Source organism: Pan paniscus, chromosome 4 (assembly GCF_029289425.2).
Source record: "Pan paniscus chromosome 4, NHGRI_mPanPan1-v2.0_pri, whole genome shotgun sequence".
In the NCBI taxonomy this organism is placed as follows: Eukaryota; Metazoa; Chordata; class Mammalia; order Primates; family Hominidae; genus Pan; species Pan paniscus.
Genome location: NC_073253.2, coordinates 95,600,901 through 95,615,829, shown reverse-complemented (window position 1 = coordinate 95,615,829; position 14,929 = coordinate 95,600,901). Strand labels below are relative to the sequence as shown.

General features: G+C 38.2%; 1 long non-coding RNA gene across 1 annotated transcript in view; it reads left to right on the top strand.

Annotated features, from left to right (window-relative positions):
* Positions 1-5,146: 5,146 nt before the first annotated feature.
* LOC129397797 (uncharacterized) overlaps positions 5,147-14,929 on the top strand; it is a 128,559-nt gene continuing 118,776 nt past the window's right edge. Inside the window, exon 1 of the long non-coding RNA XR_008625406.1 lies at positions 5,147-6,095. This is a non-coding gene — a long non-coding RNA (uncharacterized LOC129397797). The remainder of the gene's footprint in view (positions 6,096-14,929) is intronic.

The following is a 14,929-nucleotide window of genomic DNA, read 5'->3' as shown; positions in this document are numbered from 1 at the left end:
GTGCAAGGATTTCTGGAATCTGTGTTATACTGGATTCACTACTGCATCTTGCCCACTTTTACTAAACTTGGTCTTAGAACTTAGTGTCAGGACTGGTCTCTCTGGTTTATCTTTGTCCTTTCACCCTACTTTAGACTTGTGGACAATATAATGTAGTGCTTAAGAATGTGTTGACAGTCCCGAGAATGTGCCATATGGAACTTGAGAGATAGGGAGCATAATGGACCATGGGCCACAGATGCTGTGTTCAAGAACTCATGGCTTCACTTGCACTGACACACACCTCCCACTGGCTGCTCCTGGTTACTGACTAAGCACAGTAGGGAGCTAAAGGGAAGCCCTGTCCTGGGAGACAGGGAACTCCTCTAATGGCAACTTTGGCCTGAGGACTGTCTGACGGTCTTGCCAAACCTTCCTTAGATTGCCTTGCTGTCCAGATCACTGGCATCCACCCTTTCCTTTCCTTTTTAAAAATTCTGTAATGACTTATATAGTAGTTTGACATCTCTCCAATTCTTTTCTGACTTCTTTCTCATTTTACCATAGACAATTTCTGAAATAAAATACTTATGTTTTTTATTCTGTCTTGGTGTCTGCTTCTTGGATGTCTTGAATGCACCCAGCTTTGGTATTAGATAAATGGGTTTAAATATGGGTTCTTCAATATACTGGTTATGTACACAGCCTGTGTCTGCAGTTACTTGACACTCTGTGTTCTGTAGTTTAGTCACTCATAATATGAGAATAATAATGGTTATGTACTACACAAGGTTTTAAGGAATAAATACATTCATACATGAAATACAAGTCCAGCTATTATCAGCACTGAACATGATAAGAGAAAATCCCATATGAAATATTAAATGTGTTTTTTGACCTATCTCATTAAGTAACTCTTGAATTCATACTTGCAAATAAAGAGGAAGTCATTATATCTGAGAAACTTGAAGAGTAAAAGCAGAAATAGAGAACAATATTCATGCTTTCCATACATGGGTAGCACAATAATTAACATAGCAACAATCTCCACATGCATAATTTAAAAGGCCTCGTTTTGCTATATCGATCAACCTGGCATGAATAACAAGAGACAATAAATTAGAGGAGTCAGTGGGATCTTATTGAAGGCTGGGATACCCTACATATAAGTGAGACGTGTGAAGGATAAGAGGAAATAGTAAGCAGACATCTACTGAACCATAGGCAGCTTCTTGTGTGTAATCACTTCGTAAGTGATATTTTCCAAACATATTTACAAAAACTTAATTGTTTTAATTAATATTTTCTCAATGAAATTTTAATATGGACATGTCTTGAAACAACTATCCCAGAATATTATAATGTGATCTCTTCCCATTTTACACTTCATGTTTTTGAAACATTTTTATAAGTTATTTTAAATAATTTTCACAACCACGTGAGAGGTAACATGACAAATATTAACAATTTTATTTTCTATCAAGGTAAACAGATGAGTTATTTTAAATACATTTTATTATATTTTATATCAAGGTAAACAGATGAATTAACCAAAAATGAATTGTTTTATTTTAAATAAATTTTATTTTATTTTATATCAAGGTAAACCGATGAATTAACCAATAATGACCCTGTAGAGAGCATTTTGCTTATTCTCCCTTTATAGTTTAGTGAAATTCTAGATCTAATTGTTACCAGAAAAGGGGTCTTGTCCCAAGAGCGGTTCTTGGATCTCACGCAGCTAAAAATTCAGGGCGTGTTACAGAATACAGTAAATTTAGCATAGTTTATTAGAGACTATTACAGAGTAGGGTGACCTCAGTAAGCAAGATGAGAAACATCACTTCCAAAAATATAATGCTTACTTATATAGGATATTAGAGTTAAGAATAATGCGCTTTATTACAAAGGCTTGTGATCAGCCTGTGACAGGCTATTAGTATTTTTATTCTCTTGTGTAACTATTGATTTCAACAAGAATTTATGGTTATTCTATTATCTTAAAGTGAAACCTGTTCTTAAATTAAGAATTCTTGTCCGGGCGCGGTGGCTTACGCCTGTAATCCCAGCACTCTGGGAAGCTGAGGTGGGCGGATCAAAAGGTCAGGAGATGGAGACCATCCTGGCTAACACGGTGAAAACTCGTCTCTACTAAAAATATAAAAAATTAGCCAGGTGTGGTGGCGGGTGCCTGTAGTTCCAGCTACTCAGGAGGCTGAGGCAGGAGAATGGCGTGAACCTGGGAGGCAGAGTTTGTAATGAGCTGAGATCGTGCCACTGCACTCCAGCCTGGGTGACACAGCGAGACATCTCCTCAAAAAAAAAAAAAAAAAAAAAACAACAACAACAAACAAAAAAAAGAATTCTTTTTGTCCTAAGGGGTCTTATTTAGTTAGTTAGCATCATTAACTCATTCCCTCAACCATAAACATCTTGTCACCAAGAGTACCTAACTTCCTGGGAATGTCCCCCAGCAAGTCTCACTTTATTGGGTCTCTATTCAAGATGGAGTCATTCTGGTATGGACGCCTCTGACATAATCAAGAAATGGATAAGTTTGGTCACATTCAGAACTTTTAGATCCATTAATATATTTTCAATACTACGTTAGTTGGGTCTTACATGAAACCTCTGAAACTTTCCAAGGTGTTATGGAACAGAAATTACTCTGGGCTTTGTCCAACTAACTGAACTCTGCAAGTGGAGTCATTTCTTGGCATTTGTTAAAAGATATTTGATGCAATGATAAACACTGTTTCCAAACAATCAGTCAGATCTTATTCAAGTAGCCTGTCTGAAATCTATAGCTGTTTGGTCTCTTACACTGTTCTCATCAGGATTCTGTCCAAGGACAAGTAGTAAGTAAACCATATGGATTTTAATCTCCCCTGGTGAGTGAAAATGTGTTTGATTGCACAGTTGAGAGCTTCTACAGAGGAAGGCCAGCACACATGAAACAGATGCAAACCCCTGCTGGATCCTGCTATACATCTGCTTTGAAAATGGGTTGTGACAGGGCTTTTATTTATATAAGGGAGGCATACTTTCCTGGCCTCTGTGACTCTAAAGAAAAATTTCTGTAAGACTTTTGAAATAAACTTTGTCTTCTCCTTTTAATCTGTGGTAATTCATAGGAAAGCCTACTATTCCATTGGAAACATATTTAAGTTTTTTGAATTCCCCCTGCTTATACATAATAGGTGAAATGAGGATAATGGCTTATGTTGTAGCAAAAGTTTAAAACCACTTGTCCTTTTTAAAAAATAAATTATAGTATAACAGTGTGTTAAAATGGGACTTTCTGCCTCAGTTTAGGCTAATCTCCAAGAAAATGGGTGGTTAAGAGTTTTCACATTTCAAAGTGAGGTTCTGGCTCACTTAATCAGAACTTGTAAAAAAGATGTTTAAGAAAAGTTTTTGTGAACCCTAGCAGAGCCATTACATCTGGCCAAATAAATGTAGACACTGAAGAATGAGCTGAGAGTTCTAACATCCCCCCATGTTAGGGTGAGGGGAGGATGAGTCATGTTTTCTCCTACTTCAAGTCAGGGGCAGGAGCCTCCTAGGACCACTCAAAAATCTTGATGGGTTTTGCCATGGGTCAAAGATGAATATTTCCAGTGGACCAAATTGTAGGTTAACTGCTGAAGAAAGACATTCTTCAATCCAAGAGGGACTTTTCTCAAGATGTCCACTAGAACATAAAGGACCCCAAACAGATGTAGCAGTGGATCCAAGAGTAGTCAACGGGGTTAACCGAAAGTGCCATTTGGATGAGAGGAGTGGTGAGGGGCCCCAGGACGTGAGGATGTGTAAAAAAGCCCATAAAGCACCTGACAAAAAAAACAGCTCTCATTAAAGATCATTCATGTTCTGTCTACATCAACACTGGATCAACTCGTATCTTTTTCCTCTCCATTTAATTCCCATCTAGGGGATGAGTTAGAACAAAAAGGGAAATGCCCACTATGTCTCCAATTTTCACTTCAGACTTTCAACCTTCAGATATCCTGAGGTAGACATACAAACAAATTCTTGTAATTCCAGCACTTTGGGAGGCCTAGGTGGGAGGATCACAAGGTCGGAGTTTGAGACCAGTCTGACCAACATGGTGAAACCCCGTCTCTACTAAAAATACAAAAATTAGCCAGGCATGGTGGTGCGTGCCTGTAATACCAGCCACTCAGGAGGCTGAGGGAGGAGAATCGCTTGAACCCGGGAGGCAGAGGATGCAGTGAGCCAAGATCGTGACACTGCACTCCAGCCTGGGCAACAGAGCAAGATTCTGTCTCAAAAAAAAAAAAAAAGACCAAAATAAAATTCTACTTTTATTTATTTAATTTTATTTATTTATTTAATTTTATTTATTTACTTTTTTGAGACAGGGTTTAACTCTGTCACCCAGGTCAGAATGCAGTGGCACAATCACAGCTCATTGCATCTTCAAACTCTTGGGTTTAAGTGATCCTCCCACCTCAGTCTCCTTAGTAGCTGGGACTACAGACACACTCTGCCAAACTCTGCTAGGATTTTAATTTATATTTTGCAGACACAGTGTCTTACTATGTTGCCCAGACTGGTCTTGAACTCCTGGCCCCAAACAGTCCTTCCACCTCGGCCTTCCAAAGTGCTGGGATTACACTGTGAGCCAACACACGTGGCCTTAACTTTTCTTTTTAAAACAGTTTTATTGAGGTGACAGGTTTATTTATACTTTCCTACATATTTTAACAGTTTTATTTACTATCATAAAATTTAACTATTTTAAGTAAATATTTCAGTTATTTTTAGGAGGCTCATACACTTACACAACCATAACTAAACATTTAAAACATTTCCACCAGCTCAAAAAATTTTTTTTGTTTCTTTCTGTCAACCTCAGCCCTAAGGCAACCACTCAATGCCCAGCCTTAAGGCAAACACTCATGTGTTTTCAGTCTCTATGCATGGGCCTTTTCTAGAAACTTCATATCAATTGAGTGATACAATATGTAATCTTTTATGTCTGGCTTATTTCATTAGCATATCTTTGAAGTTCTTCCACATTGTAACATGTATCACTACTATCATGTATCACTACTAACTTGTATCACTGTGTCCTGAATTGGTGGGTTCTTGTCTCCCTGACTTCAAGAATGAAGCCAGGGACCCTGGTGGTGAGTGTGAGTGTTACAATTCTTAAAGATGGTGTGTCCAGAGTTTGTTCCTTCAGGTGTTCAGATGTGCCCGGAGTTTCTTCCTTCTGGTGGGTTCGTGGTCTCCCTGGCTTTAGGAGTGAAGCTGCAGACCTTCGCGGTGAGTGTTACAGCTCTTAAAGGTGGCGCATCAGGAGTTGCTCCTTCCTTCTGGTGGGTTCGTGGTTTCTCTGGCTTCAGGAGTGAAGCTGCAGACCTTCTCGGTGCTACAGCTCATAAAGGCAGCCCAGACCCAAAGTGTAAACAGCAGAAAGATTTATTGCAAAGAGCGAAAAGAACAAAGCTTCCACAGCATGGTGGCCTGCTTTTATTCCGTTATCTGGCCCCACCCACATCCTGCTTATTGGTCCATTTTACAGAGAGCTGATTGGTCTATTTTACAGAGAGCTGATTGGTCCGTTTTGGCAGGGTGCTGATGGGTGCCGTTTCAAACCTTTAGCTAGACACCGAGTGCTGATTGGTGCTTACAGTCCTTTAGCCAGACAGAAAGTTCTCCAAGTCCCCACTGCACCCAGAAGCCCAGCCGGTTTCACCTCTCACCGGGGCTCTGCGGCACCCAGCCCCGGCGCTCAGGCAGCCCAGAGGGAGCTAGTCCCTGATCAAGTCCAGCAGGCGCCGGCTGGCCGAACCGAGTGCGGGACCCACTGAGCCTGCGCCAACCCAGAACCCGCGCCTGCCCGGGAAAGCGGCGCGCAGTTCGGGCTCCCGCCGGCACCTCTCCCTTCACACCTTCCGGTGAGCAGAGGGAGCTGGCTCCAGCATCGGCCAGCCCCACAGAGGGGCCCTCATAGCGCAGCGGCAGGCTGAAGGGCTCCTGGCGTGTGGCCAGAGCGGAGGCCCAGGAGGCGCTGAAAGCGAGCCAGGGCTGCTAGCACGTTTTCACCTCTCATCACTACTATCATGATCACTACTATCGTATTTGTGAGTATTATTTCATACTGTGTATATATCTCAATTTGTTGTTCTAGTCACCAGTTAGTGGACACTTAGAATGGTTATAATTTTGGGCTATCATGAATACTGTTTGCTATGAACACTCCATGTATAAGTCTTTGTGTGAACATATGGGTCATGTGTCTTGGGTAGATACCTAGAAGTGGAATTGGTGGATCATATGGTAAGCACTGTTTTCCAAGGTGATTATACCAGTTTACATTCTCATCAGCGTTGTATAAGTGTTCTAGTTGCTTCACATCCTGGCCAACTTGATATTGTCAGTTGTTTTGATTGTAGCCATTCTAGTCGGTGGTAATGGTATCGCATTGTGGATTTAGCTTACATTTCCCTAAGGGCGAATGGTGTTGAACATCTTATTTTTTTTAATTTTATTTTTATCAACATAAAAGAAGGAACTTTGTTTTGTTTTTATTAAGTTGTTTGCTTTACTCTAAGTTCTTTGCATTCTCATATACATTTTAGAATTAGCTTGTTAATTTCTGTAAAAAAGCCTAAAAGGATTTATTTTGTTTTGTTTTGTTTTTTGAGACAGAGTCTCACTTTGTCACCCAGGCTGGAGTGCAGTGGCACAAATATTGCTTACTGCAGCCTTGACCTTACCAGCTCAAGCGATCCTCCTCCCTCAGCCTCCCGAGTAGCTGTAACTACAGGCATGCGCCACCATGTCCAGCTAATTTTTGTATTCTTTGTGTAGACGGGGTTTTCCCTTGTTTCCTGGGCTGGTACTGAACTCCTGAGCTCAAGTGATCCGCCCATCTTGGCCTCCTATAGTGCTGGGATTACAGACCTGAGCCACTGCGTCTGGCCAGCCTGATTGGATTTTAATAGGAATTACATTGAATCTATAGATCAATTTGGAAATAATTGCCACAAAATTTTAAATTGAAGGAAGTTTGGAATTTTAAAAATTGTTACACAAGAATGAACATTTAATTAATAAACTGAAAGTGTTCTTGTATACAGATGTGACTAGAGAACATTCAGTCTCTGAGTCACCAAAGTCATGGGATTGCCATTGACTTTCATTCAGGTGCAGAACAGAGCCTGCCTGCCCCTCAGGGTGGATTTTAAGAGGCCAGTCATGAAGAAAGATAATGTTGTGGACTGTTTGTACCTATTAGACCTATTCTTTTAGCTTATTAATTGAAGTTTTAGTCAAAGTCATTTGATATAATCAGAAATTCTGCCTTTTACTTTTTCTCAATTTTATTAAAGCTTTTGACTAATATACCTGTAAAATTATAGAAATTGTAGTAACATAAACACCTCATGTTTGTTTGTATTTTCATCAAACCATTCTTTCATTTATGTGTTTATTTTTCAAATGAACAATATGCAGAGAGAACAAAAACCACATCTAATCCCCCACGTTCCCTGCCAAATCTTTGTAATACCTTAAGGTTTGTAAAAATCAATCAATCTTTTACAGCCCTTAAGGAATTGCAAATATATATATTTTTTAAAGCCAAAGAGAAGGGAGTATAAAGGTTCTTTTGTCTACCATTTTATATTCTTCGGCATGCTCTCTGGATCCTTCACTTCCTTTAGCTGTTTTTATGTAGTATACACAAAGAAAATGTTACTTTCAGGGAAAATTGCATGCATTATTTACCTACGGGTTATTACAAAAATGCAAGGAAAACATTATTTGACCTGATAAACTCTCTTAGTGATGACATAAATGATCTAAGAATCTAAGTCTCTGAGTAAAATAGAATGGAGAGACATTGAAAACAAAACAATAAGACAAAAAAAAAAAATCCCCAAACAGGGCTAAAGACACACAGTCTGATCTCCCTGGGGAAATGAGGACTCAGTCACAGCAACTATTGATAACATAATGAGGGACATTGCTCCTATTTTTATCTTTTCCCATGATTAGTTAAATAAGGAAATTAAATAAGACAAAGAATGAATACTTGAGAAAGAAACAAACATCACATAATTACAGCCATTTGTCCACTTCCTGACTTTATTGCTGAATTTTCCTTTAACCTTAAAGATGCCCATATTTTATTTGGTCAACCTGGTGCAGAAGGAAGTTAATGAAGACCTAGCAATTCAGAGAAGAATAGTGTTTCTTTGAAATCACCTTACTGATGACCAGGACTAGCAGATGACCGTTTTGTTCTTTTTCCTTTTGAAAGGTACCAGACCCAATAGCTGATAGCAGTAAGCACTTTAGATGATTAACTTGATCTGAATCTTGGCTTTATTTCTTCTAACAGAAGACACTTTGGTGTATATAAGAAGCACTTAAGATTCTTGTTAAAAATGCAGTTTCCTGGGCCCCATTTTCAGAAATTCTGATTTAGTGTCTCCTGGCAACACCCAGGATAATCTGCATTTTAATAAGGATCATAGGTGTCTTTATTGCTAAAGCACTGGGCCACACTTTGAGAAAACTGCTCTGATGAGTGTGTTTTCTGACACAATTTTGCAACGGAATCATCTCTCCCAAAGGACTGCTTTGGCTGTGCATTTATAGCCAGTTGAAGGTTTGATAAGAACAGCTGAGGAGTTGTGAATAGTGCTTAATTGTAGGAAAGCTAATTAGCCTCTCAAAGGACAGAGGTAATAAATTATGGATTGTAACTTATTTTAATAGTCACAGCTTAAGTGGACGGCACAATGAGGCATAAGCAGTTTAACTTGATTAACACACTTCAGAACTCATTAAATCTATCATTTTTCTTTTCCATCCCATTCCTTCCTCCTTGATCTTTATTTTCTCTTTTCATATATCTTTTTTTCTGTTTTCTCTTTCAATAGATGATCTCAATCTATATGTCTCCTCCTCATGATTTCTCTCATTTTATGTTGAACCTCCTATATCTTTTTATTTCTTTCACTTTCCATCAAGCTGTTATTTTTATACTCCACTCATATTTATTTCTTTTTCTTATTTTTCTTCCCTCTCTCCAATGGATATCTTTCTGTCATATATGCAGACCGTTCAATACAACCACTTCTTCCTGATAGCATCCCAATTGAGTTATACTATTCAGAACATTATTGATGATCAAGTGAGATAATTTATAGGAAAGTGCTTTGAAAATAAGTAAAGATTTATTAAGCTAAAACATAAAGATTTATTTTGACTTTAAGACTTAGCAAGAATCGTTGCGGGAATCTATTTCAAGATTGTTTTCACAAACAGAGGGAAGAAGACACAAGTGACAAGGACACAACACAGTCAGGCTCTCCATGTTACTCCTGGAGGAAACTGACATTTTAGAGTCAGTACACTCACATGGAGGAAGGAAGCAGCCCAATAGGGTAGGTCAGAGCTGAGGTTCCTGCTCTTCTATCATTGGGAGGGGTGGATGGAAGAACACATCCACACTGAAGGGAAATTAAGAACATTTAGGAAATTTTGATCTTAAAAGAAACTAAGAAAATTCTGCCCAAAGATTTCAAGAAAATTCCTAATCTTACATTTTTACACACTACTCTGTTCTATTTATTGCAACAACATTGGTTTACAGAAGTCTGACCATAGCCTACTTATAGATTTTTCTATTTTGCATTACTTGCTTACTCTAAATATAATACGTGAGATGAAAGCAAGATAAGTGCTTAATTATTTTTTCTATTTACTAATTTTCATAACAATGAGTGGGTATTCTAGTAATTTCCAAAGATAATTCTTAAGGTTTTTTTTTTAATTTTTAAGTTCAGGGGCACATGTGCAGTTTTGTTACATAGGCAAAGTTGTGTCATGGGGGTTTATTGTACAGGTTATTTCATTACCCAGGTATTAAGCCTAGTACTCATTAGTTATTTTTCCTGATCCTCTCCCTCCTCCCACCCTCCACCCTCTAATAGGGCCCAGTGTATGGTTTTTCCCCTCTGTGTGTCCCTGTGTTCTCATCATTTAGCTCCCACTTATAAGTGAGAACATGTGGTATTTGGTTTTCTGTTCCTGTGTTAGTTTACTAAAGATAATGGTCTCCTGCTCCATCCATGTCCCTGCAAAGGATATGATCTTCTTCTTTTTTATGGCTGCAAAGTGATAATATTCCATGACATATATGTACCACATTTTCTTTATCCAGTCTATGATTCCTGGACATTTAGGTTGATTCCATGTCTTTACTATTGTGAATAGTGTTGCAGTGATCATAGGTGTACATATGTCTTTATAATAGAATGATTTATATTCCTTTGGGTATATATCCAGTAATGGGATTGCTGGGTTGAATGGTATTTCTGTCTTTAGGTCTTTGAAGAATCGCCACATTGTCTTCCACAGTGGTTGAACTAGTTTACATTCCCACCAGCAGTAGATAAGCATTCCTCTTTCTCTACAACCTCACCATCATCTATTATTTTTTGGACGTTTTCTTTTAATTTGTCATTATATACTCAGTAAACATTATTTGACAATTCTGTATGTTGTAGTTGTTATTTGTTATTATTGTTATTCAAACAGTTCTATCTTTGAAAAGTGGGAGCTTGTCTTCAAGATGGCACTATGTCTTTTGAACACAGTGGTCTTTGTTTTCTGTCAAAATAGGATATCTCAGATATCTCTTATACATCACTTGATCCAGCCTGAAGTCAGCTAAGTCCCCAAGGAGCCTTGGTTTCTTTCAGTAAGGAAAGTATAATTAGAATTCCACAATTTGGAAATTGCCTGGTGTCTTACTCTCTTGATTAGAAGACAAAAGAACATTGAGAGGAAATGGCAGCATGATCAGAGGACAGTAGTTTGTGTAAATACTTTAGGAAAACAAGAATGCTGGTGATTTTAATAATTAAAATATATCTTTGCAAGCTATCTTTCATTTTTATTCTAGCATAACTTGCTTCCTTATGTTTTGGTTTAACATTTTTTTCTGATTTTGTAGATACATATTTATTATCCTTTTTTTGTTTTGTGTCTCCTCGGTATTAACTTTATTAACTGTGAAAAACAAAATTGCTGCTATGAATGACTTGAGCAAACAGTCTCAACCAATGTTTTTCTCTTAGCTGGTTTATTAGTGTGCTGAGTAATGTGTGAATATATATTTAGGCTTAATATCTGGTTCATTAATTATCTAGTACTATTTTCCCCCCTTCCAAATTGTAAAGCTCCTATTAATGAAACTGATGGGTAGCAAAATAACAGCTAATGAATCCTCTAATTTTGTATTAGTGTGTTACACAGCTAAGAGGAATATAGAGAATTACAGTGTTTTAGAGGTATGCAATCTGGAAAAAATTGCTATTTTCTATCTTACAGATGAATAAATAGGGACCAAAAAAGATTAGATAATTTCCTCGATGACACATATAAGGAAATATTGTTAAAAATATGACTTTCAGCATTTTACCCTTGTATACCAATGCTCATTTTGTTTAGGGGAAATTAGGTGAATATTCAACTTTGTTTTAAATATGCTTAAGTGGAAGGAAAATAAACTAGCAAGTATTTATTTGAAATATGTATGTAATTACATGTACGTGAGAAAAATATAGGCATTAAATTAATTATATGGCATTCTCATCATGAAATTCCTTTTAAAGGAATGTTTAAGAAAGGACAATATGGTTGAGAAGATGTTTATGTAATAATAGAAAATGTATCCATGCTCAAATGATAGTGTATAAGCCAGTTTCTCACTTTTTTGAAGGTTTATTTTAAATTAAATATCTTGAATGAAGGTGATTTGTAGATTTTCTTATACTGCAGTTTCATTTGGTGGACAAACCCCAAATTAGGAAAGGAAACAATGCATTTAAATGATATAATGTTTTAAAATAAGTTTAGATGTATCTGTTTTTAAGGACACAGATTCCACATTTCTATGAGCAGAAAGCAGACAGAGCACATTGGAATGGCTTGTAATTAACTTTCACAATGACTGTTTAGCTACCAGTAGTAGTTTCTCAAATTTTTTTTTTTTTTTTTTTTTGAGACAGAGTCTTGCTTTGTCGCCCAGGCTAGAGTGCAGTATCGCAATCTGGGCTCACCACAACCTCCACCTCCTGGGTTCAAGCAATTCTCCTGTCTCAGCCTCCTGAGTAGCTGGGACTACAGGTACGCACCACCATGCCCAGCTAATTTTTGTATTTTTAGTAGAGACAGGGTTTCACCATGCTGGCCAGGCTGGTTTCAAACTCCTGACCTTGTGATCCGCCTGCCTCGGGCTCCCAACCTCCCAAAGTGCTGTGATGACAGGAGTGAGCCACTGCACTGGAGAAGTTTCTCCAATTTTTTTCTTTTTTTTTTTTTTGAGACAGGGTCTCACTGTGTCGTCAAGGCTGGAGTACAGTGGCGTGATCTCGGCTCACTGCAACCTCCACCTCCCGGATTCAAGCAATTCTTCTGCCTCAGCCTTTTGAGTAGCTGGGACTACAGGCCTGTGCCACCATGCCCGGCTACTTTTTGTATGTTTAGTAGAGATGGGATTTCATCTTATTGGCCAGGCTGGTCTGGAACTCCTGACCTCATTATCCGCCTGCCTCAGCCTCCCAAAGTGCTGGGATTACAGGCGTGAGCCGCTGCACCCGGCCCTCTCCAATTTTTAAGAACATGCTTCTGTCTTGAATATTTGCCTAGACTTGTCTTTGTTATCTATTTATTTATAGATAGTACCATGACAACCCTTACATTCTATGAAATAAATATTTATTAAGTAAAAGATACACATCACTGTGCCAGACAATGTAGGAGATACTGTGGTAACAGAGTTCCTGACCTACAGGACCTGTAAGAATAAAAGCACAACCAAAATATGAAATGTGTAATACAGTAAAAGTGGCCTTACATCCTTAGCATCAAGAAGTGAAATTCATTCTTCAATCCTTAAATGAAAACTGGCTCTCTCTATTTCTTTTATCAATGGAATGAGATAGTCTAGCCAATAGGTGAATGGAAGAACAGGTTGAAAAAAAAAGAAACAGGGCACACCAGCCAGCAGCTGGTGCAAACTGCCCGACATGAGTAAGACCGTCTGGAGCCTTCCTGCTGAGCTGAGCTCCCAGCTGAATGCAGACACATACATGACCATAGGCAAACTCAGCAGAGAAACCTCCTAGCCAATCCTCAAAATACATGAAAAATAATATTGGCTATTTGTTATCCACTAAGGACTTGGGGGTGGTCATCATAAAGTGGTATTTAACCAGAAACAAAACACAATGTTCTATAAAAGAGCAAAAAATATATTTCATATAAGGAACGACAACATTTAGTTCAGGAGAAATGTGAAAATGTTCGTGAAGAATGTGGTGTTTGAAATTTGTACCAAACATTGTGTAGGAAACATGCATTGCGGACATGTTGGAGAAGTACTTTAAAGCCAGGACGAGGCATTCATATCCATCCCAGAAGTCAATGAGACTTCTAACCTTGTTTGTTTAGGGAAGTGGCATAAACCCACTGCAATGCCGGTAACCAGGAGAAGAATGAGAACGGTGAGGCACCTCATCAACGATTGTTGAATGAATGACCAGAATTTTTCTTATCTATAAGATGTAATAATCCAGCGAAATCTGACTTAATGTCAGCTTACTCTACTGTGAGAAAGTGTCAGAAAATGTCAGGAAATGTCACTTCATCAAAGGGCCTGAGAACAGGAGTGAATAAAATGTCTTAATGTTAAGTAAAATGTAGAATATATTGGCATGCTGCAAATCTGCATGGATATGTTTTGAATTGATAAATAAAATGACCTTTCTGGCAAAGTGTGCTATTATTTTATGCACAGTCACAGAGTACGTTATGACACACAGTGTACATGTGGAAAACATTTGCCCTTCTTGGTCATTTGGATTAATTTGTACCATAAATGCATCTTTTACCACCCTGTTCTCAGATTCATGGGTTTGATGTATGGCACTGTTTAGGTCTTTATTTTTCCTTTTAACTTTCCTGGAGGGAGTCTTCCAGTGTGACCACAGTGATTGATGTCCACTCTCACAGTGACTAACCTCAGAGGGTGTGTACATGGACAGCTGTATGGCTCATGGAACTCTGGGAACATTTCCAACCACTTTTATTTTGTTTCCTCTTGTTTTTTTGCTGTCTCTCAAAGAGAGAAGTTTGAGCTTACTTTCTTAATTTATTTAACATAGGAGTGTCTTGATTTCAGATACTACATCCTTGCCTGAGGGTATCACTATGCCAATCAGTAGGCCCTTTGCATGAGCTCATTTGTGATGGTATCTATTATTAGTTGTATCTTCTGGCTCTAGCTTTGGGTCGTTGTCTTAATTTCTTCAGCACAGAGTGTTGTATATTGGAAACGCTCAATAGATCTTTGTTTTTGTTGATAATATGCTGTTATATTGATGTGTTAATTCATTATATTGTCTCTGTATTGTAATTTGCTGCACTTTAGCATGTACTATATGGATTTGTTGGCTTTGCTGAATTGTCAGTGGTGATTTTTACCATTTATATTATTCATTTTCTTGTGCTTGAATCTGTCTTCTAAGCTGCTGTAGCTAAAACTGCCATTCTTATTGTCATATTCCCTACTAATTAAAGATATAATAGGTGCTTCTCCAGTCATTAGGCTGACAAATTTGACACATCAGTTATGAGTAACCTGGAACAAGTAGCAAAAGCTTTTGACTTGAGCTACATCCCAGCAGTGTAACTACTAAAATCCTCCCTCCTTTTTCCTTTCCTTTCCTTTCCTTTCCTTTCCCTTTCCTTTCCCTTTCCTTTCCTTTCCTTCCCTTTTCCCTTCCTTTCCTTTCCTTCCTTTTTCCTTTTCCCCTTCCTTCCTCCCTTCCTTCCTTACTTCTTTCCTTACTGTCCTACTTCCCTTTCCCTCCTTAAAATAATGTTGTTTGTTTTC